General features: G+C 40.6%; 1 long non-coding RNA gene across 9 annotated transcripts in view; it reads right to left on the bottom strand.

Annotated features, from left to right (window-relative positions):
* Positions 1-23,048, bottom strand: part of LOC126291928 (uncharacterized) — a 220,732-nt gene that overhangs the window by 190,425 nt on the left and 7,259 nt on the right. For 2 of the 9 annotated variants that reach the window (XR_007551925.1, XR_007551926.1), the window contains exons 3-4: positions 20,897-21,006; positions 19,992-20,036 (exon numbers count right to left, since the gene is read on the bottom strand). The exons of 1 other annotated variant lie outside the window; for it this stretch is intronic. This is a non-coding gene — a long non-coding RNA (uncharacterized LOC126291928). Of the gene's footprint in view, positions 1-19,640; positions 19,698-19,991; positions 20,037-20,896; positions 21,007-23,048 lie in introns of those variants that run through there. 6 more of the 9 variants (XR_007551931.1, XR_007551928.1, XR_007551932.1 and 3 more) reach the window with 4 other exon arrangements.

Genomic DNA, 23,048 nt, shown 5'->3' with positions numbered 1-23,048 from the left:
CCACTTCCCTGCAAGTAGCCTGTAAATGGTGGATCTAGGCGTCATGTGGAGGGTCGACTCGGGGCCAGGGAGGACTCAAGGTGTTATACCAATCCCCATAACCAAGAAGTTTTATGTGCTGTCTTTCACTGAAAAACTAAGACAGTGGGACTCACTTCACCTGTTTTGGGAAAACACGAAAAGGTAGGGGTCTCAATCATTGGCAATCCAAATGTATGGTGAATGGTTGTATCCCTTCGGGAAATGTCAGCGAGGGACAGGAAAGGACACCAGGTGCACTCAGTGTGATGCTATTCTGGCAGCCATTTAGGGAACAGAGTACAACAAACTGCTGATTGTGGTGTGCACTGGAACACATGATGCCTTTCGTCTGGGCACTGAATAAGTGACTCTTGGGTCATTCCAGCGACTGGCAGAGAAACTTGATATACCGGCCTTGTGCATTAAGTCTCAATGAAGCTCACAATATGCAGCATTGTCTCCAGAACTGATCGTGGCCCTTTGGTGGTGAGTTGAGTGGAAGGACTGAACCAGACACTTCGGAAGTTCTGTGACAAGCGAGGCTGCAACTTCCTGGGCCTGTGCTGTAGCGTTGTGAACTGTAGGGTCCACATAAATAGGTCACATGTGCACTACACATCAGAGGCTGCTACTCAGGATACTGACTGTGCAGTGCACACAAGAGATTTTTTTTTTAGGTTAGGCAGCTCACCATCCAGGGGCTGTAGGAAACCCACAAGTATAAGTGTAAATGCCTCCCACAGGTGAGAGGTGGTACTCTGCCGAAGCATTCATAACGAAGTGCAAGACTTTGAAGTACTTGTGAAAAGCAATGAAGCTCAATGAAAGCTGCTTGAAACCTGAAATTGAAAGCAATGAGATTTTTGAGGAAAAATTAAATGTATATCAAAAGGATAGGCAAATGGAGAAAGGTGATGGTGTATTTGACACTGTAGACAAAAAACTCTGATCCACTGAAGTAGAAACAAACTGCATGTGAGCCTGATTGGACAAGACTCAGTAGCAGGGGTGGGTATAAAATAATGATAGGAACTTATCGCCCCCCAGACTCATCTCCTCATGTAACCGCAAAGTTCTGAGAAAATGTCAGTTCACTTGTACTCCAGCTACCTAATCACACTGTGAACATCGGTGAAGACTTCAATCATCCAATAATTAATTGGGGAAATAACAATTTTGTTAGTGGTTGGTGTGGTAAGACATCCTGTGAAATTGTACTAAACAGATTCAGGGGACCCATTCACAATAGAAATATATTGGCTCTAATTTCATCAAATATACCAGACATCTTTGAGGATGTCCACTTCGACACTGGTATCACTGACCATGACGTGGTTGTGGGAACAATGGTAACTTAGCACAAAGGACAGAGTACAACTAAAACAAGTAGATAGATGGGTGCGTTCAGTATACTAGCATGTAGACGAACTCTGGCTCAAATTTAAAATAATAATTGGCCACACACTGCATGGATAATGAGGGAAGTACTCTGTGAATGTTCCTTTACAAAGGAAAACCCGAGAGAATTGCCCCAATTAATCCTTGTACCACTGAAAAGATGAATGAAAGAAGTATTTGTGTCTGTAGTGTTGGGAAACAGCTGAAATTGTTGGAAGTGAACAAAGCTACAGAGCACCATCTGTCGTAGATCCCTCAGACAAAAAATCATGCCCAGTTCTTGGAAAAAGGCACTGGTCAAACATGTTTACAAGAAGAGAATTAGAAGCAATCCACAACACTACCATCCAGTATCTATGATGCTGATTTCTTGTAGAATCTTAGAACATATTCCAAGCTCAAACATAATGAGGTATTTTGAATGGAATGGGGTCCTCAGTTTCCAGCTAGCATGGTTTTTGCAAACACTGACCATGTGAAACTCAACTTGCACTTTTCTCAGGTGACATATTGAAAGCTTTGGATCAAGGCAACCAGGTAGACACAGTGTTTTGATTTCCAAAAAGGATTTGACTCATTATCACATCTATTCTTATTGTTGAAAGTACTATTATATGGGGTATCAAGAGAAATTTGTGAGTGTATTGAGAACTTTGTGGTAGAGAGTTGACAGCATCTTATCTTAGATGGGAGTCATCGTCAGATTTAGAAGTAACTGGGAGTGCTCCAGCTAAGTTTGTTTGTCCCTTGCTTTTCGTATTGTATATTAATGACCTTGCAGAGTATATCAATAGTAAAATAAGGCTTTTTGCAGATGATGCAGTGTTATTTAATGAAGTACTGTCTGAGACAAGCTGTATAAATATTCAGTCACTTCTTGATAAGATTGCAGTATGGAAAAGAAATTGGCAACATGCGCTAAATGTTCAGAAATTTAGAACTGTGCACTTCACTGATATATGTCGCTGTTATATGAAATGGAATGTTTGCATAGCTTCACTCATGGGTAAAGCAGGTGGTAGATTTTAGTTGATTGAATACTGGGGACAAGCAATCAGTCTACAAAAGAGATTAAAAAGCAGTCAGTCATGTGATCCATCTTAGAATTGCCTGGATACGCCTAGCTCGAATTCTCACCAGGTTATTCCACAAACTTTACCTACGTATGACATTCCAACTCACAGTTTCTCAGCAGTACTTTTGTGCATCAAGTGTAATATTGATGATCGGCATATGGCCAACGAACAATGTGCAAGGTCAGTCCACTCCACTGTTTCAAAGCAGGTTAGACAAATACTAATTAATTTTCTCTCTTAGTGGTAAATTTGTGTGCGATTGTGATAATTTATAACTATTATTTTACTTGGCTGCTTCTTTTAATTAATGGCATTCCAGTTAATTTCCTATGATAAAAATTTATTTTTTCCATTACCACTACACAGCACCACACTAAAAAAGAGAAAATGTCCATTTCTAAAATAATTATTCAACTGCCACCCAGCGTGGGGGCTCAAACTAAAATTCATTAAGGTACATATCTCTTGTTTTACTTTTCGTGAACGAACTGCACCAGTGGAGTCCTGAGGAAATAGATGTGGAAGTGGAAAATAGATTCCTGTCAGAGATGATGAATTTCACCTTGGCTCCACACTGCACTTCTGCATAAAAGCTACGGTTGCTTAGATGTTGCTATCTTAGTATACTGCAGTAGTTTGATCCTGCACAGTCAAATTTTGTGGTCAGTAGAATCATTTCATTGTGCTTTCAGCGTAGAGTATTATAGCTATTTTTGCACTCCAGCATGAAATTAGAGCTATCACTAAGCTGTTATATGTTGAAGTGACCTTGTTTCATTTCATTGTTGAGGTTAGAGTGAAGGAGGGTTCCATTTTTCGGCATAGTTGTTTGTGAAATAGCCAAAAATGAGTAAATTCGCAAACATGGACACTGTACAAGAAACTACTAACAAGATGTTGCCAATGTTAGCAACGTTGCAGCTGACTTGTTAGCAACTTAAACTGAGCCAGATAATGTAACAGTAGATGTAACCGAGTAGTCTCAATCTGCAGTGGATGCTGAACAAAGTCCTGCACCCGCTGCAGACCCAGTTGCTGCTTTATTAGGCAGAATCTCACACCTGAACAGAGGCAATGAAGTGAAAGCTGCAAAAGAAAGAACGCGAGTAAGCACAAGCTGCCAGGGAAAAAATATGATAAAGTGCTCATTAAACAAATCCCAGAACCAATCAGGACATGCGATGAAATGCAACCTGCAAGAGAAAATAACACTAAGCACTAGTAGTGAATCTGAATGCCAGCTTCCACAGTATTGCTAAAGAAGTGTCAGTAATGCCCAAGGTCACTGAAGATCTGGCCAAAACAGTAACTAAATTAATAGGTAATGTCAGTGCTTTGCAAGTGCCACAGAAAACCACTGAAGAGACAATAGAATCAGTGCAAGCGGTGCAAAAGATGGATGAGTCCATTGTGCAATAAGCACAGGTAGTAAGTAGTTTCTCTCTCCAACCAGATCCAGCTGCTACAGGTAAAATAGCCGAGCAAAGTGAGATTACAAATAAATTCCACAACTGGTTGAGAGAAAACAAAATTGTAAATGATCCCAAAATTAATAAAATAATAGCCACTAATATAGTGCAGGTTAAGCAGGTTGTTTTGTTTTGGGGCACAAACCCAAGCAGCAATATAAACAGTTAAAAAATGGACATTCTGTCAGGAAGTGGCGGATAGTTAAAACTTGGGCACAATGTGTACGAAGTGGTGGGGAGGAACCATTATCAAATGATGGCTAAACAGGCAGTGCCCGAAATGCAACCCCCAAAATGCAACCTACTTAAAATGACAACCTCCTGGCGGGAGGGCTAACACGAGGTCTTGCAAGCTGCTGAGACCTAATAAGACTGAGCTTATTCCAATGAAGGGAGGACCAACAGTGATGCCAAAGGGACAAAACCTCCTGACAGCAACACAGATCATCGGAGGGAATATAGGAACTCGCAGTCTGAGGTGAGAGGACTGCAGCCTCATCAACAGCGTCAACAGCCCAATTTCCTATCACCAGGAACCCACATAAAGATCACAGTGGCTCCACCAAGAGTGAGCAAGTTGTTAGCATACTGTCATATCGCTGGCTCGGTTGTGGAGTATCTTTGTGGGCAGCCGCACCTGTAGAGTCGAGTACGGGACACCGAACTGTTCTTTGTGGATAGCTCTGCATGTATGAAGCATTGTTAGTATGAAATTCAAGTGTTGCTACAAGTACTATTACAGTAAAGTGATGAAACATGGAAGTGATTCAGAGGAAGGTGCATAAAGATGTAATTAAAAATGAGCAGTGCTGCTGATAACATATTTGTGTATCCTCTCGTTGCGTGTGTCACACAGCATCAATCATTTGCACCATGTTCAGTCTCCCAGAATGACCTGATGTGAATCAGTAGAAATTAGTCACCATAAAAGAGTGCACCCAAGTGCCAGTGTTTTGTAGCTAGCGTGAGAACGCGCATTCGATCATTGCGTTTCCGCATCATCATTAATGACCCGCGTCGTGCCGGTTACACATGCGCTTGTCTGAATGATATTATGGACTATTAATCATTCATTAATTGGGATAACACTTCTGAACTAGAATGTAAACAGTGCAACCTGCGACTTTCTTTTATCGTCTCAGAATATAGTTGTTCATATCAGACGTAGAACAGTGTTGTGTTTTGACATTGAGTGGCTCCTCTAACTCTTGCATATTTCTGTAGGTAATTTCAGGCAAGCCAGCTGTAGAGCAAAATAATACGACCACCGTGAAATTACCAGGTACACAGTGTGGGCAGGGCGCATAGTCGAGAACAGCAAAAGTGGAGAGAGCAGATTAAGGTACCCCCAACCCCATTTGTACTCACGGGTGTGTTACATGGTGACGTGTATTCAGGACCTGCAATTTCAGATAAGAAGTGCTGTATAATTAATTTGGTGAGTGAACTATTTCTGTATAACTGTTAATTTGGATTGTTGAGTGATGGCACACTAGCTGTGGGATGTGTACATCAAAGAACTTTTAAAACAGTGTATATACTCGTCCGATCCATGACGGTGCAAAGAGCTAGTGCTACGAAGTAAACATATTCCACAGCGGTGTGCTTTTGGTGATACTAGCAGCATCTATGTGCAAAAAGGAACAGTTATTTGGCAGCCATTACGGAAGACGACACTAGTGGCATCTATGAAAACTTTTTGGCAGCTATAATGATGTATGACGTGAACGACACCTAGGAGCGACGCTGCAAATATTACCACGTTTTGCAGAGAGTGTGCAGTGCTGACAGCATCAATTGAGTCACCGCTACTGAACACCCGTGACTACAGAGCCAGCAGACAATGCTAAGTAAATCTCCCATCACAACGTTACCTCATGCAAGTGAAACAATGATAGTAATTCACTGGCAGTGCAGATAATTACATAATTACAAACTGTGACAGTTAAAACTCTTTTGTATCATTAATTTAATATTACGAGACATTGCTTACTTGCCGCTCATATACTAAAGTAAATGTCACTACCTGACCCTGCTTACTTAGTTGTCTAATTTTAACAGTTAATACAATTGCAAAACTGTACTTACATTAGCTTATACTTCATTCTTTTTCTTCTGTACTTGATCTTGTATGTTATGTGTGCTTCTGAACACGAATTACAGTATTGAATGCATACAGCGTTGCAGTTTGGTTGTGGTTATTGCCATCCATTCTATGCTACGAGTGTTACAGCACTTTGTTTATTTTTTTGCCTGGGTGGTTCAATATGTCAAGTAATGAGCTTGGTATAACTGCAGTAGACAAGGATATGAAAGCAGTCTCTTTAGGCAAAGTAATCAGTTGGAGACAAAAACAGAAGCAAGGAGTAGTGAATTGTTGGATTCCAGTATAGGGGACAGTAGTTTATTAACAGAGATGGGAAGTCCAAATGTGATGTCGTCACCAATCATGGAAACACCCAAGAGAGATGAGTGTAAACTTAGGCCTGACGTGTCCATCATTGACATGGTCAAAACTTGATTGCAGGACAACCACAAACAATTAAGGGAAGATATTAAATGATCAGTAGAGCATAACAACAAACAATTGAAGAAAGATATTAGGCCATCAGTAGAGCAGATGAACGACTCAGTAAAAAGATCAGCGAGACTAATGAGGCTCTAAGAAAATAGGCTGAGTAAAATTATCAGAGGCTAGATGAACTTACCATTCGGTTTGAGGAGAATGTTGCAGGCAGAACTAGATGTTTTGAAAATGTAGAATCTGAAGTCAAAGAAGTGAGGAAAGAACTTACTACAAAGGTTGAGGTTTACGAGAACTGGAAGTGAAACACTAAACACAGGATATCAGCTGTTGCGCTAAAGCAGGATGCGTGCGCACGGCAAGTAGAAGTGGTGTACAGTGAGGTAGGCAAGACTAAGGAACAGGTCGGTCAGCAGGTGAAAAGTGAAGTGAAATCACTATTGCATGATGGAAGCATTGCTAGAGGTAGGTCAACTGGTATACAAAATGATGGTCTTCCTTTGCATAGGGAATTTAAAAGAACTACGAAGCAAATGGGAGATGGCACCCTAAATATTTCTTAGATCAATTTAAGGGCATGTTACCTGAATTATGGGATGAACAAAGAAAGGTATGCTTCGTTGCAGCAAGATTGGAAGGTGGGCTACTAGGTAAGACACATAGGAAGTTTCCTATCGAGCATGAACCCTAGGAATTCTTTAGTTCCAGTGGGAGGCAGGCCAGGATACCAATTCTCCAGCAGGAGTCTTAGGCCTTCTCCAAATTAAAAAAAAAAAAAAAACAGTAAGTTTGGGATTTCCACATAAACCCAGTCACGACACAGGTGGACAAGTGGACAAAGTAACGAGATCGAGAACTGCCGAACACTGCACTCAAAATCCACACTGTGCATTTGTCATAAAAGGGTGAGACTCGAGCCGCCATACCAGATGGGTACAAATCACATTCCATCACGCAGCAAAAAAAACACGAGAGAGAGCTAGAAGGAAGATATTTGTCCTTCCCAGAGAGAGAGCCAGAAGGAAGATATTTGTCCTTCCCAGACTTTACACCAACATCTAGGAAGTGTGCCATCTGCCCAGATGCAGTTGTATGTCATTGCCCACAAGAGAAAGGTTCTACAATGTCTGGACAGTATCTGGCCTTGTGGGTCCACTTTTTTCCGATTGAGGAAAGCAGGGTGATAGTGGGAAGAGGTCAAAATTTCTGAAAAATGGCTGTCCTAAGTGTTGGAGATTGCAACAGGGTCCACAATGACACTGTCCGCTACTGTCAGGCCAGTAACTGGCAAATTGATCTTGGTCCCAGAGAGCCTTTGGAGTTTGGCCCGTATCACAGAAGAATGGGTGCAACTGTTAAAGTAAGTATTGAATGAAATCCAGCTAGATTTTTTCTATCCCAATGAATACAACAACACTTTGCACGCATCTGTATGTAATGAATGCAGTTTGCCATAGGATGACTGTTAAAAATGCTGAGAGCACATATCAGTGAAAGATTTATGTCAGCACATGCCTCAGTCCACCAGGGGAGCGGGACATGATGATGTGAAGAGGAAGTTTGATTAATAGAACACTCTGCAGCAGAAAGGATAACACTTCTGAGGTATTGCACCTGGTCATCATAACTGAAAATCTGTTTCTTTGAAGGTCATCATGGCACGTACTGCTGCCAATCAGCTTTAGTAAGCTGCAATTTGGGTATGCACACAGATGGGGTAGGAGTTAGCAAACTGACAGCACATGGGAAATGGTCGCTCTCGTAGGTGTAAGAAAGAACGGACCACTCAAGATGATAGCAAGCTGCGCATTGCAAAATGATAAGTCCAAATGGAAATAGGTATGCGAGGAGTTGGACAAGAAAACGGGAACTCCAGTGTTAAGGCAGAAGAGGTTGAGTTGATTAAGATCAGCAAAGAGGGCACCTCTGACAGGTTCTAGGAGAACCTGTAAGAGGACTATGCACATTAAAGTTACAAAGTAGCAGAAATGCTTGAGGTAGCTGCCCCACAAGCTACAGGAAGTCTGACCTGGTAACATCGAATAATGGAGGGATATAAACGGTTGTTGTTGTTGTTGTCTTCAGTCCTGAGACTGGTTTGATGCAGCTCTCCATGCTACTGTATCCTGTGCAAGCTGCTTTATCTCCCAGTACCTACTGCAACATACATCCTTCTGAATCTGTTTAGTGTAGTCATCCCTTTGTCTCCCTCTATGATTTTTACCCTCCACACTGCCCTCCAATACTAAATTGGTGATCCGTTGATGCCTCAGAACATGTCCTACCAACCGATCCCTTCTTCTAGTCAAGTTGTGCCACAAACTTCTCTTCTCCCCAATCCTATTCAATACTTCCTCATTAGTTATGTGATCTATCCATCTAATCTTCAGCATTCTTCTGTAGCACCACATTTCGAAAGCTATTCTCTTCTTGTCCAAACTAGTTATCGTCCACATTTCACTTCCGTACATGGCTACACTACATACAAATACTTTCAGAAATGACTTCTTGACACTTAAATCTATACTCAATGTTAACAAATTTCTCTTCTTCAGAAATACTTTCCTTGCCATTGCCAGTCTACATTTTATATCCTCTCTACTTCAACCATCACCAGTTATTTTGCTCCCCAAACAGCAAAACTCCTTTACTACTTCAAGTGTTTCATTTCCTAATCTAATTCCCTCAGCATCCCCCGACTTAATTCGACTACATTCCATTATCCTCATTTTGCTTTTGTTGTTGTTGTTGTTGTTGTTCATCTTATATCCTCCTTTCAAGACACTGTCCATTCCATTCAACTCCTCTTCCAAGTCCTTTGCTGTCTCTGACAGAATTACAATGTCATCGGCGAACCTCAAAGTTTTTATTTCTTCTCCATGGATTTTAATACCTACTCCAGATTTTTCTTTTGTTTCCTTTACTGCTTGCTCAATATACAAATTGAATAGCATCGGGGAGAGGCTACAACCCTGTCTCACTCCCTTCCCAACCACTGCTTGCCTTTCATGTCCCTCTTCCTTAATCTAGCTTCTAAGATAAGTCTTATGATCAGTATTGCCTCACATGTTCCAACATTTCTGCGGAATCCAAAATGATCTTCCCCGAGGTCGGCTTCTACTACTTTTCTTATTCGTCTGTAAAGAATTTGCGTTAGTATTTTGCAGCTGTGACTTATTAAACTGATAGTTCGGTACGAAGGGAAAACATCAAGTGAGAAAGGAAAAGGTGACATGCAACAACTTTAAGATAGGTAGTAAGTGAGATGGGTTGCCTATGAATCTCCTTCAGCATGATGCCCGCAGGAGATGGAATGCTGACCTCAGGAGGGGGAAGGGAGGGAGAGGGTGCGTGTGTGGAATGGGGGGCAGGTGAGTGGGGAGGGAGGTTAAAACCAACTGTAGAGAAATGTGAAACCTCAAAGCAGTCTTTAGTATGCAATTTTGTTTCCTGAAGGAAGATTAGAAGGGGCATTTGATGCTAAAAGCAGTCATAAATTCTCTTTGTGGGACAGAAGGCTACCAATGTTCCGTTCGAGGCGGCATGAGGAGGAAGAAATGAATGGGCGTTGCCTCAGCACTGTTGATTGACAGTGTGAATACTTGCAGCTACACTGCATAGAAGCGGGAGGATCCTGCTCCATGAGGTCAACAGAGTCATCGACTTTCTGGTGCTGTCAGTGTGTGGAGTGCAACGCAGGAAACCTGTTTGTGGTGGGCAGTGGCGACATACAAGCTGGTCAGGCTAAGGTATCACATGGCAAAACCATTTAAGAGAATCTTCAAGATGGCCATGGAGAAAACTGTGTGCCTTTGTTGGACTTCTTTGAACCTTTCCAGTTAGCAGAGGAAGACACTGGTGTTTGGCTGGAGGGAAGTAGGGAGTGTTCACAGGAGAACTCCCGTTCTTTCCAGTCACCAGTTGTGTACCTAGTGGCTTCGCTCCTTGAGGCCAGAGTGATGGCTAGTTGCACAGCTGGACAGGGGGATGGTGATGTTATTTTGACACTGGACAATTTCACAATCTCAGAGCTGAATTTGAGGTCACATGTCTGTGTGGCCATATTCATGGAGTAAGAGGTAGCAACTAGAAAACTATGTGGAGTACACACAGTTTGCGACTAGCCACTAACTTGCAGGTGACTGGGGAAGGCACTTTTTCCTTTACCTGATCTCCTGCTCATCATGAGAGACAGGACAATCCCAAGAGGCAGCAGCAAGACAGCCATGAAATTGATACAGCACAGAGAAGGAGGTGGACGTTGCCCTCATATGCATCCCTACCACAGGTTAGACATTTGGGTGCGTGTCCCAAGACATTCTGGTGTGGTTGAATTGATGACACTGGTAACACGGTATAGGGTTCAGAACGTAGGGTCGGACTGTGGTAATTTCATAGCCTACATTGATTTTGAACTGAAGCACTACTCTATCAAAGGTGAGAAACCAATTGTGACAACTGCGCAATGAATAAACTGTGTTAGCAGATGCTTCATAAATGCCTGCTCAGAAACACAAATAACTGCGCTAAGCAACAGACTTGAGTGTGTGTTATTCAAACCACAAACCACTTTAAAACTGTGTGACAAACTTCAGTTGTGTGAATTGTTAATGTTCTAGTGAATGAACAGTGACAATTTACATTCATGTTAGAGTGACACTTCACACAATGCAACACATGGGCTAATTAGAATGTTTTTCCTATGTTGCTACAGTGTGCAGTGATATATGAAAGACAGTCTGCTATATTTTATGTTTTTCACAAATGGAACAACCATCAATTGGATTGGCAACACATGTGCCCACACAGCAACCCAGCTCCATCACACGTGCCTGCTTTCATTGTCCCACCGGTCAGCAGCAAGATACATGAAATGTGCTGTGTGACAGTGACGTCACTCCTACGAGATGGAGTTAGTGGCAACAGTGCCGCCACTGCTTATCAACTTGCTTCACTTGTCTGCACAGTTGATGATGTGCTCGGAGTGATGACTGTTCTCACAACACTGCCATCACTGTGTGCTAAAGCTGGTACGTTTTATGAGCAGACCAAACTAATGAAATGTCCAAAGCAGAAATTTTTCGATGAAACATGGACAAGTGCATGCCAAGAGTTCAGTAAAGAATACATTCATGCGTTTTCTCCTTTGTCAAATTATGTTTACAGGTGAAGTGACATTTATGGAACTTATGACTTTTACTATAATTTGTGGATGTTTTAATGAGATGACTGATCTGTCGGACCATAAAGATTAAAGACAATTGTTGTTAATACCAAAATTAAAAAAGTTCCTATGTGAAAGTTTACCTGCTACCTGACCACTACATTCAATTGAATTCAACTTTTTATTTTCTATGTTATAAAACTAAAAAGTATCTTTCAAAGAGGGCAATGAAACATTTATTTTTGTGTGTAGGTAAATGTAAGCCCCAAAGGTATTTTCTTTAAATTGCCTTATAATGTAAAATTGTAATAAATTCTTAAATGTGGCAGCAGAGATGTTAGAAGCAATGAAGGAGAGCAACTGTATTTTTAATTGGCAAATAGCACATGGGAGTGAGTTACAGCAGGGAAGGAAGTGGAGAGGGAGGAAGAAGGAATCCATGCTGTAGATGCTAGGGAGCGAAGTTCTTCCCCGAATGGCAAATATCAGGGAGAGGAAATGTAGGTGAGGTCAGTCCACAAAGGAGGACCAGAAACACTGAAAAGGAAAGACGAGGAGAACAAGAACAGGAAGGAATACAAGAAATGTGACATATCCAGGTCGATATGAGAGCGCCGAGAGGTTGGAAAGCGTGGGCAGAGGTGAAGGAGCCCACGAAAAGAGGGGCATAATAAAGGAAACAGCATGGGAATGAGCCACAATAGCTCAGGGCCCAGTGTGCACCATACACAAACTCGTGTAAGAACCACAAGTCCCCTGGGGGAGGTGTGGAGGGGTCTACTGAATTAATTTCTTCTTATATCTACAGGTGAAGCTCTGCCATTCGAGTTAACATGTTTTATTTAGACAACATTTAGTGGAATGTGTTGCATCACAAACCTGACGACTAGCATTCATACGCTTCTCATTGCTGCAACCACAGGAAATATCCAATTTGAATAGGACTCCTTTTGTAGCTGTGTTCACAAACACAGGCAGCTGAGCTTAGGTCTGTTCTGCTAATGTAGTCAAGCGTTCCCTGACTGCGACAAGAATTCAGTAGCACTCATCTCAGTATGCTTCTGTCAGCCAGTACGAGTACTTTACACAATCTTGAGAATGTGGTTGCCGATTTATTCCATTTGTCATTGCTGATGGTTGTGGAAAGTGACAAATACTACATAAACAAGGAGAAATGTATAGGATACATGCTTTCTTCAAGCTCAAAAGTCCTGTATCAAAATACCGCTAATGTCACTTGAAACCATCAACACAATAATTAGTCCTGCCTTGACCTGCACTGCTATTGTTCATGAGACCAACTGTAGTAGACTTCTTGATTATACGGAGTTCCTTCTTTCACAATGAATTTGTTTTTTTAAATTTAATGTGAGGCAAGCGAGCACTGTGGCCAACTTATTACACTGCCTCTTAGTATGGCCTGATGTGGCAACAGTTCGCAAGACTTTGTGCATGGGACTTTCTGATGTCACATGCTGTATTCATGAAGAGCTGTCTATTGACACATGTGGTGATCAGTTGAAAATTCAAGAGGCAAGCATGACATCCAATACAGTAACAATAACCTCAAATTTATCTTGAGTTTATGCTTTCTCTTTACTGAAGGGTATGTTAGCCCCTAATATTTGTTTATAATATGTGTAACATTCTGCATTCAAGAGGGATAGCCAGTGGTGAAAGATATTCAAGTGTTTGCACGAGTATTTTGAAACTTACTACTGTTTTCTTAATACACCAACCCATGAAGTGATACTCGCTGATTTATGAGCAATACGGAGAGGTAGAATTTCCATACGTTTTGGACTGCCGGAGAACTAGTTGCCAGTTGGTCGACATTCACATCGTCACACGAAACACAGACAATATCTAACAATGCCACCTGGTGAACTGACCTGTACGGAGTTCTGACAGAAGTCATGTCACACTCCTATTGGCCAAAATCTTCAATTGCGGACCTGCTCACAACTGTCGTTCTGCAACATCTAATCAAAAACAACTGGACAGGAGCACTGGTTATCTAAACAGGTTCGAGTGTGACGAATCTCAATGTGGTTGTGGCAAACCAATTCGAGGCTTAGTCAGCACTATAGTGAGAGGTGACAGAAGTCGTGTGGTACCTCCTAATATCTTGTTATCTCCATTTGCCCAGTGTAGTTCAGCAGCTGGTGGCATGGAGTGAACAAGTTGTTGGAAGTTCCCTGCACAAATACTGAACCATGGTGCCTCTACAGATGTTCTCAATTGGTGAAGTGTTGCCAGTGAAGGTACTGAGCATGAACTGACATCTCGAGTATATCCCGTAAGTGTTCAATTCGACTGATGATGTGGAATGTGAGTGGCTAAACCATTTGCTCGAACTGACCATAATGCTCTTCAAGCCAGATGCAAACAGTACTAACCTAGAGACATGGTATGTTGTCATCCATAAAAATATTATCTATTTTTGGTCACCAAATGGCTGAAAACAACCATTCCAGCCAATATTTCTGTTGGACTACAGGACCCATTCCATTCCATGTAAACACAGCCATCACCACTAGCTTGCACAGTGTAGTGTTAACTTGGGTCCATGGGGCCTACACCACACCAACCATACCATCAGCTCTTACCACCTGAGATCTCGTCACCTAGGTTCCAACTGATATGCTCCGAGGCCAACAAGAGGTGCTGCAGGTGATTTCCTGATGTTAGCGAAGGCATTTTCGTCAGTCTGCTGCAATAGCCTATCAATGCCACATTTTCCTGCACCATCCTAGCAGACACTCATTGTAAATCCCACATTGATTTATGTGGTTATTTCACAGTGTTGCTTGTCCGTTACTACTGTCAACTCTATACAAATGCCACTGACCTGTCATTAAGAGTGGACCGTCAGCCACAGCATTGTCTCCAATACGAGAAAATGCCTGAAATTCACTGAAACCACCAAACCTTAAGTATTTATTGGAATCTGCCATTACTAACACAGAACCTACGACAAATAGCCAGTCACCAAGCCTCTATCCTTGCCAACCTCAAGATGAAGTAGCCGGCTGACAGCCACAGACACCAAAGATGTTGAGTGGACTAGCTTCATGACAGCATACACACACCTCTTTTTGAATGTTTTTGTTAATCAATTGGAGAAAGTTATCATAAACATAATCAGAGTAGTTAATTAGCTCCGGTGAGAAAAACGTGACCAATTTTTCTGCAATACATTTTACATTCGCACGAGAAAACATTGCCAATTCATACTAACCACGAAAAAGCCCACAGCTAAATTTTTCACCAGTGTAGGTGTGTTCCATTTTTAGTCATAATTGCATTTTCTTTAAAATTGGACAAATAATTTTTCTGCAGAAGTTGATGGGGACTAGGAGCATACTTACGTCTTTTGTGAATACTCACTGAGTTATGATGAGAATGAAAGTGGCTGTGTCAGCCACTTGTATTACGTAGCAAATGGGACAGAAGTGAACAGGCGACAGATTTGGAAATAGAAGAAAAAGCCACTGTATTTGGAAAAAGTACATGTTCTCATGTCCCACAAACTCAGAAATAAACATTTGGAAGGAACAGCCAAGTACTTCTGAACCACAGTAAGCTGGAATACACAGCCATTTTTCTTAATTCATTAGATGAAACTTGTCCCAGATAATGTTCCAACAGACACTGATTATGAAATGTAGTACTAAAGGCAATTGACTTAATGTAAAAAATTAGTTTCTATTTTTGTCTACTTTTATTATCAAAATATGGGTGATCAATAATTTTTATACTTAGTCACAATACTCCTTGTCAATAAAATGTTGTCAAAGAGCTTCTTGAGAAAGGATGGTCTTATTCTGGTAACACAGCAATTTTCTTTAACTGCCTTACAATTTTAGTTTTTAAAGCAAAAAGTGTTCTACATATGCCACATACTCAATATTTACTTAAAAATCAATTGAATCTTTCAGTTAAGGTGTATTAGCTATATGTAATACAATAAATACATTAATAATATTGATACAAACAGTAAGAGGCACACAAATTATTATTTTTTACTTTAGTAACACCTGGGTTTCCTCATCACCACTGGGGTACCAGGCTTGATGCGTTACTCTTTGTTTTACATGGCGAGTTTCCCCAGTAGGCCTATTACCCATGATGTCCACACATGCACACACAAGAATCTAGTTGATTCTTGGAGCAAGCATGACACTACAGTACAGGGTGTATTAGAAAAGAACTTTACAAATTTGAAAATTTAGACCAACTTATACAGGTAACTTACAGACAGGCTTGGTGTCATGTTGACAGAAAACTGACTGTTTTGACTTGTGTGATACGCTAGTACAAAATTGTGCTAACCCAAGCAGAAGCAGCAGATGGTGTGTGCTTTATTTTGACGAGTGTGGGCCAACTACACAATGTAATTTTTGTACAGAATATGGTGAAGATCCTCCTCGTAGGCCTATCATTTTTGAGTGGTCAAAGTGTTTTACTGGAAATATTCAGTATGACACATCCTGAAGTCATCCCTTGGCACATGGCAAACATCAAGTGGGACTAGGCCTTATGTACAGTCCTACAAAAATCAACCCAGCATTCTCTTCTACAGCTCCAGTCCCATGTACAACTGCCATGTGTGAAGTAAATATACGCACTTCAAACCGTACAAGACCTAAAAAACAGTAGGACTGATTATAGGATCTTGTGTGGAGGAGTAACAATTTGGATGAAAGATACAATGTAAAGGCTATATTTACTGTGTAGTCAACTTCTCATGCAATAGGTTAAATTAATGGAAAGTAGAATTTGCATCAGTGAAAAACCCATGAACATTCCTTGACATCTCTACTGTATTTCTGAGTCAGAATACCCCGCAACTGAGCAAGTCATATGTGACACTGTCGTCACATGGCCAGGACCTCAGCTTCAGATGGAGTGTGTGCTGAGTAACCAAACAAAGTCACATTGGGGCTATGGAAGTGTAAAGTAAACATTTCCCCATAAAATGACACCAAATCCATGCCCAAGTTAAATGAATAAATCATTCGATTTTCAAAGTTGCGAAGTACTCAATACACCCATTATGTGTGCACATAACTTACCTAGTGCAGCACTGAGTCTAGGAGGTCCATTTCCTTCAGAAGTCAGGACCAAGCCTAAAACAGAAATTTTACTATTTACAAATCTCTTTCCTGGCACTGTACATTACTTCATTCACTGAACTATTATGCTACACAATGGCCACAAATACTGACAAGAGCTACTGCTGCACTTTTCAGCATTCGAAAGTTTCAGTGTACACAGGAATGTTTCTGGAAGCATTAAATTTATAATATGGTTATAAAGGCTGAAACTAGAATGTACCAGTAAACTTGCTTGTGTTCATAGCCTATTAATGAAACTAAACTCTTACAAATGCATTAAACCCATTATGAAATGTTTATTACATTGTGTTACCTGAAACAACCATTTCTTTTAATACACTAAGCAGAAACAAAAATGCTTGAAAGGCCAAAGTCACATATGCTGCACTTTAACTCTCATATTTGGTTGAGCTTCATTAACATTTTTGACATGTAAGTACATATGTTTACTCAGTGTAAACAGGCTTCAACAGCATACAAAAACCTACCATTATATTGCAAGAACAAGCTGCATTCCAAAACCAAGCAGCAATCCAGATGGGGTTGGAGTATGTATTTTATTACGTCATGAAAATACATATCCTAGTGCTGTCCCTTTGGAACGTCAACCTATCTGATGAATTCTGTGAAATAGATGAGTCTCAAATTTGAGGGTGTGGAGAGCACTAAATGGAAGATTCAGAGGACTGTCAGTATGCCCTATTAGTTGCAGAGTATTATCTTCCAATAATCTATGAACACATTCTATCAAAGTTCAAATTGAAAAATTCTGGATGATTTTTCAGTTTCCCAGAATAAACCACCTGAGCATCACACTAGTAATGAAAGAGGACTGAGCAAAGCATCAAATGGATTAAAATAAATTTGTAATTTTATTTTCATGCACACAGGAACCAGCTATCAAATATGGATAGGTTATATACATTGACATTCAATTTCTAGTCCCATCCTAGGTAAGTGCTTTTACTAAAATTGTCAGCTGACTCCAGTTCTTAATGATTAGCACCAATCTACTTCCCATGCCCATTCCATACCTCAAATTCGGCTGCCTCCGGATTCAGTGTCGACTGCATCGTAGTTGCCGAACTAAAAGGAAAAACAAACATGGTCATCAGATGGTACGTGTACCCACACCCACACACACAGTGAAAAAACATGCTCCATCTCTAAAGAACGTTCCATAACTGACAACTGTGAATTTCAAAGTTCTGCATGAGACTGAATTGGGGTAGTGCAAGTCCTCTGCCAGTCAGATTCCATATTTTTGCTAGAACCATAACTTCTGCCGATTTTGGACACATTATGCAGTCTGAAGTGAGAGTTACTGGACAGAACTAGAACTAAGAATTGTTTTAACATTGCACTACAAGAAACCTTTTAGACTTTTGTACTCCTTGTGACAGCAGAAGTAGGTGGTGGTCGTGGTGTGGAGCAGCCCACACTGGAGGCATGTGGAACAGTTCTTAACCCGAGTGTGACACTCGGGTAATACTATGAAGAGCTATTCAAAATAAAGCACTCAGTAATGACTACTTGTGGTGGTTTCACAAAACAATGCCCTAACAGTTATCAGTTACCAGTCATTAGCTCAATTTACATGGGGCTTTAACATATGCCCCTGCCCAGGCTATGCTCCGAACAAGGTCTACCTGTGCATCCACAATGAAGTGGGTTGGCAGCAACACTGACAAACTTTGTGATGCTGTAACAGGCTACATGCAACCTCAGTTGGCAGAATTTTATGCAGGTGCATTTTGTCAACTTCTTATAAATGCTCACACTTGAACAGGCCCCCAAGGAAACAATAAAATATGCAATTTTATGATTTTTCTAATTAAATTATTTCAATTGTACCAGTACTTTATCTGTAACTGGAAAGAGGACTATGCACAAAACCCTGTGCACTTATGACTGTTCCATTTCTGAACAATCCCATGAACATACAAGTCATACTTCTGATGCCATGTCTTACCGTTCATACTACTATAGAAAGACAAGATGCTCAATGTTCCCATGTCTATGTTCTAGTCCAGTTTACTTGATTTTACACAATACTCCAATAAACATTCTGACAGACAATCTCAATAATTTTGAAACAATGTACAGTTTACTGTTGAAACTGACTGCACGAAATAAAATGATGGCTGTGAAAATATGCTGTTTTTCTTTCTCACTGTCAAACCACAACAGCACAGCATCTAAACCATTAGAGAAGTTTCATCTTCCACATAATCTTACTCTCATGTAGTTTTAAGACAAACTGGATACAAAACAGTGAGCCAATTGTTTTTCTTCCTCAGTTGATTTTAACAGGAAACAGACTGCAATATGGTTTGTAGGCTTATGATCAGAATACTACTGTGATATAGAAATCAGAAGTTTTGTATTCCTACCAATTTGCAGGTGACATGACTATACTTTCACTGAAGCTACTGTCCACAGGTCCATCAGCTGAGGCTTCCCATAGCTCATATAGCAATGATATCAAGCTACTGTCTTACCCATTTTCATCAACTTCAGTTCCTAACAAATGTTACAATACACATAGAGGGAGGCAATGGGGATTGAAGAGCACAGGGGAGGGGAGGGGGTGAAGGAGAGGCAAGAGAAAGATGACCGAGGAGAAAGGACTGAGGAAGAGATGTATGAAATATTCAATTACCATACATATTTAGTAACTGGGAAGCTTTGCATATGCGATTTTTATAGTCACACAGCAGTCAATCAAATGTGTGCATAAAATGATTACATAGGTTGACGGCTACCTTGTGTCACATCCTAAGTGCTTTTACACAAAAATTTGAAACTGCTACTAGTGCAGTAACATTTATCAGTGATGCTGATCCACTGGTTATGTCTATTCCATACCTTTGTAATTCAGGTGCATCTGGAGGTAACGATGACTGCTGCACCGTCACAGTTGAACTGCAAGAAAATAAAAATTACTAATAGTGGAAGGTACTTGCAGGAGGCAGAGATAAATAGTTTATCAAAAGAACATGTAATACGGGAACACACACACACACACACACACACACACACACACACACACACACACACACACCTTGCAGGAGGCAGAGATAAATAGTTTATCAAAAGAACATGTAATAAGGGAACACACACACACACACACACACACACACACACACACAGAGACTGATACATAAGTACCAGAGCAAATGAATAAAATTTTTCGAGACAAATGTGGGAATACAATACCTTACAAATTCTGGTGCTTCTGGATTCAATACAGACGTCCATAAGCTGAAAATTAAAATTGAAATGCATTAGAAAGAGACATTGCAACTGAGAGTGACATTAACACAACATTAAGAATTATGCTAAGTACTGGAAACAGTGTTGTGGGAAGACATTGAGCAGGAACTGAAAACTAAGACTTCTCATAGGAAGCTGAGGAAGTAGGCATGGAAATAAACTGAAGTCAGGTAGTAAAAATCAGCAGGGAAAAGGAAGGTTTTTGGTTGTAATAGACAAGTTATAGAAATATGTGCCTTCAACTATCTATGAAGCATGCAAACCAGAACAGGAAACCACAAAAAAAATTTCAGACAGGGCACAAAAACTACTTGCAAACTTGTTATGTATGAGGCAATTAGCTAAAACAAAAATCATAGTATAACAATGTACTCTGTAAGAAGGCAGGAGGCTCTGCAAATGAATTGCACATGCACAAAAATTTCAGGAAGAACAAGGCAGCAGGTAACTCATTTTACTTGCAATTCTCATGTGCATCAGCACAACTACGATCCTTCAATATTTTTGGTTAACTATGAGAGTAAAATAGTACCAGCAGAAATGCAGCTATAAATGCGTCAAGAAATGCTGTACAAACCACACAATGTTTTCAAAATAGCATTTAGCTACTCTCAACTAACATTCCATTCAAACACTAATCACATTCAGTCCATTACAGGAATAGATTATTCACCAATTCACCCAATACTACTTTGACACACTGAAGTGACCAGCCACAGAACACAGGGAACCTCTGAGGAAAGATCAGCTACAGCACAATATTGAGCAAGAATATGGAAGCAAATAAGGTAGGTTCACCATTTCACAGCACACCACATACACTCTTGCAACATGGGACAAAACGTTACCTTCATTTTCCATACGTACCACGAGTGTCCCAGTCTGAGCCGACAGGCAAACAGAAATGAGATGTCCTTATGGTAGTGCAGTTTGGTTGTATTGCACTGTGGTGTAAAATCTGAAATGAAAACCTATGTCACCTCCGAAGTGCTCCAAGCTAACTTAAGATGTAACAGTTACTACAGCATGAAGCACAAACTGGATATTTTAATATTTACGCCTGGCAAGTAAACTACATAATTATTTACTAGTGACAATTGCTTTACGTAAGTATCCGTACATTGTAAGTGCCACTGCCGATTCTTTTTACATGACCTCCAATGAGAGTCCACTTTCCAATTACGTCCAGTGAGCATATACTGTCTATTCTTTCAACTCACCATACCATAAAACTGCATTGGAACTTTTCCTGGCAATAGTCTGTGAATGTAAGAACAGAGTTCTTTGCCAATGAATACTGTCAGTTGGTACAGCTTACGTAGGGATATTGGAGTGTTTTATTTTTGATGTGTTGTGGTTTTGTTTTTGTGGTTGTCAGTGTTGGTTTTTTCGTATCAGTAGTTATAGTTGACCTATACATATCAAGGAAAATGACCTATTCCAATTTTCATATTTTTAAATGTAGGTGCATGTGTTTTGGTACCTTCTGCGGCTGTGAAGGGAAATTTACAATTCCAATTTTCATTGTTTTTCTTTTAGGCATTGGTGTTTTTGTACTGTCAGCTGCCGTTAATCTATATAGTTCAAGGTAAGTGTCCAATTTCTGTAGATTTTGAATTATTTTTTGTTCGTCATCTTCTGTGTTTTGGAATCATCGTGCGTTTTTTTTTTACTGTTTTATTTAGCTTGTTCACTCCTATAACCCCCAATATCCTGCAGTTGTGCCATTAGTTTTATTCTATTTTTGGAGGGAGATGATATTGCCTACACGTATTTTCGTGTTCGTTGCCATGTGTATCTAGTGAGACAGGCGCCATATTGGAGATGCTTAGAACAGCAATTTCCACCATATTGATGACATCTTGGATCAAAGCAGATGGGTGGAATCTGACACTTCTGTATTCCCAAACCTCACACTGTAAGGCCGGTAAGGAGGACCGCCACAGTTTTGGTACCCTTTACCATCCTGAGCTTGTTCAGTGAAGAAAATGTGCCATTCTGCATTCCAAAGTCCCAAAACCTGACGATGTAATGCTGAGCGAAGGTCTATTTCCAGAAAGCCAATAGCAAGAGATGGCCTGTTAGTAGCCAATTTAGCCAGGCGATCACCAAGCTCGTAGTCAGTGATCCCAACATGGCCTGGGGTCAAAATGAAAACTGCTGAGCACCCACGACAAAGGAGAGGAAGGGAGTCCTGGATAGCTATGACCAACAGATGGCAAGGGAAGCACAGGCCGATAGCTTGCAAACTGCTCAAGGAGTCACTGCAGATAGTGTAGGACAGTCGCAAGCAGAAGCGGACATGGTCCAGTGTGTGCAAGGTGGCTAACAATTCTGCACTAAAGAAACAACCATCTGCACCAAATCTAATATCAGGATAAGAACCATGTACAAAAGCACATTTATCTCCCATTATGTTTCCAAACCATCACAATAAACCGTACTCAAAGGGGGTTTTTGGGAAGATATTGAATGATATATATAATATATATAAAATAGAAAGAAACTTCCACATGGGAAAAATATATTAAAAACCAAGATTCCAAGACTCACCAAGTGGGAAAGCCCCAATAGACAGACAATAAAATGACACACTAACACACACAAAATTTCGAGCTTTCGCAACCGGCAGTTGCTTTGTCAGGAAAGAGGGAAGGAGAAGGATAGATGAAAGGATGTGGGTTTTAAGGGAGAGGGTAAGAAGTCATTCCAATCCCGGGAGCAGAAAGACTTACCTTAGGGGTAAGTAACTGTTGGTTGCAAAAGCTAGAATTTTGTGTGTATGTGTGTCTATCAACCTGCCAGCACTTTTGTTTGGTAAGTCCCATCATCTTTGTTTTTATACATATAAATCTTCACTGCACCCTTTGTTTTTTGCATTTTCTGTTCTAAAACAAAGACATTTTACAATCTGCCTTGTGTTTAATTTGTAATACATTTGAGCTTGCCCAATGATGATTCCACACTCACAGGCCTTGTGCTGTGATTGTGGTTACTGGA

The sequence above is a fragment of the Schistocerca gregaria genome, chromosome 9, assembly GCF_023897955.1.
Source record: "Schistocerca gregaria isolate iqSchGreg1 chromosome 9, iqSchGreg1.2, whole genome shotgun sequence".
Lineage (NCBI taxonomy): Eukaryota > Metazoa > Arthropoda > Insecta > Orthoptera > Acrididae > Schistocerca > Schistocerca gregaria.
The sequence above is the reverse complement of the archived record's forward strand: the minus strand, read 5'-3'. Positions and strand labels throughout refer to the sequence as shown.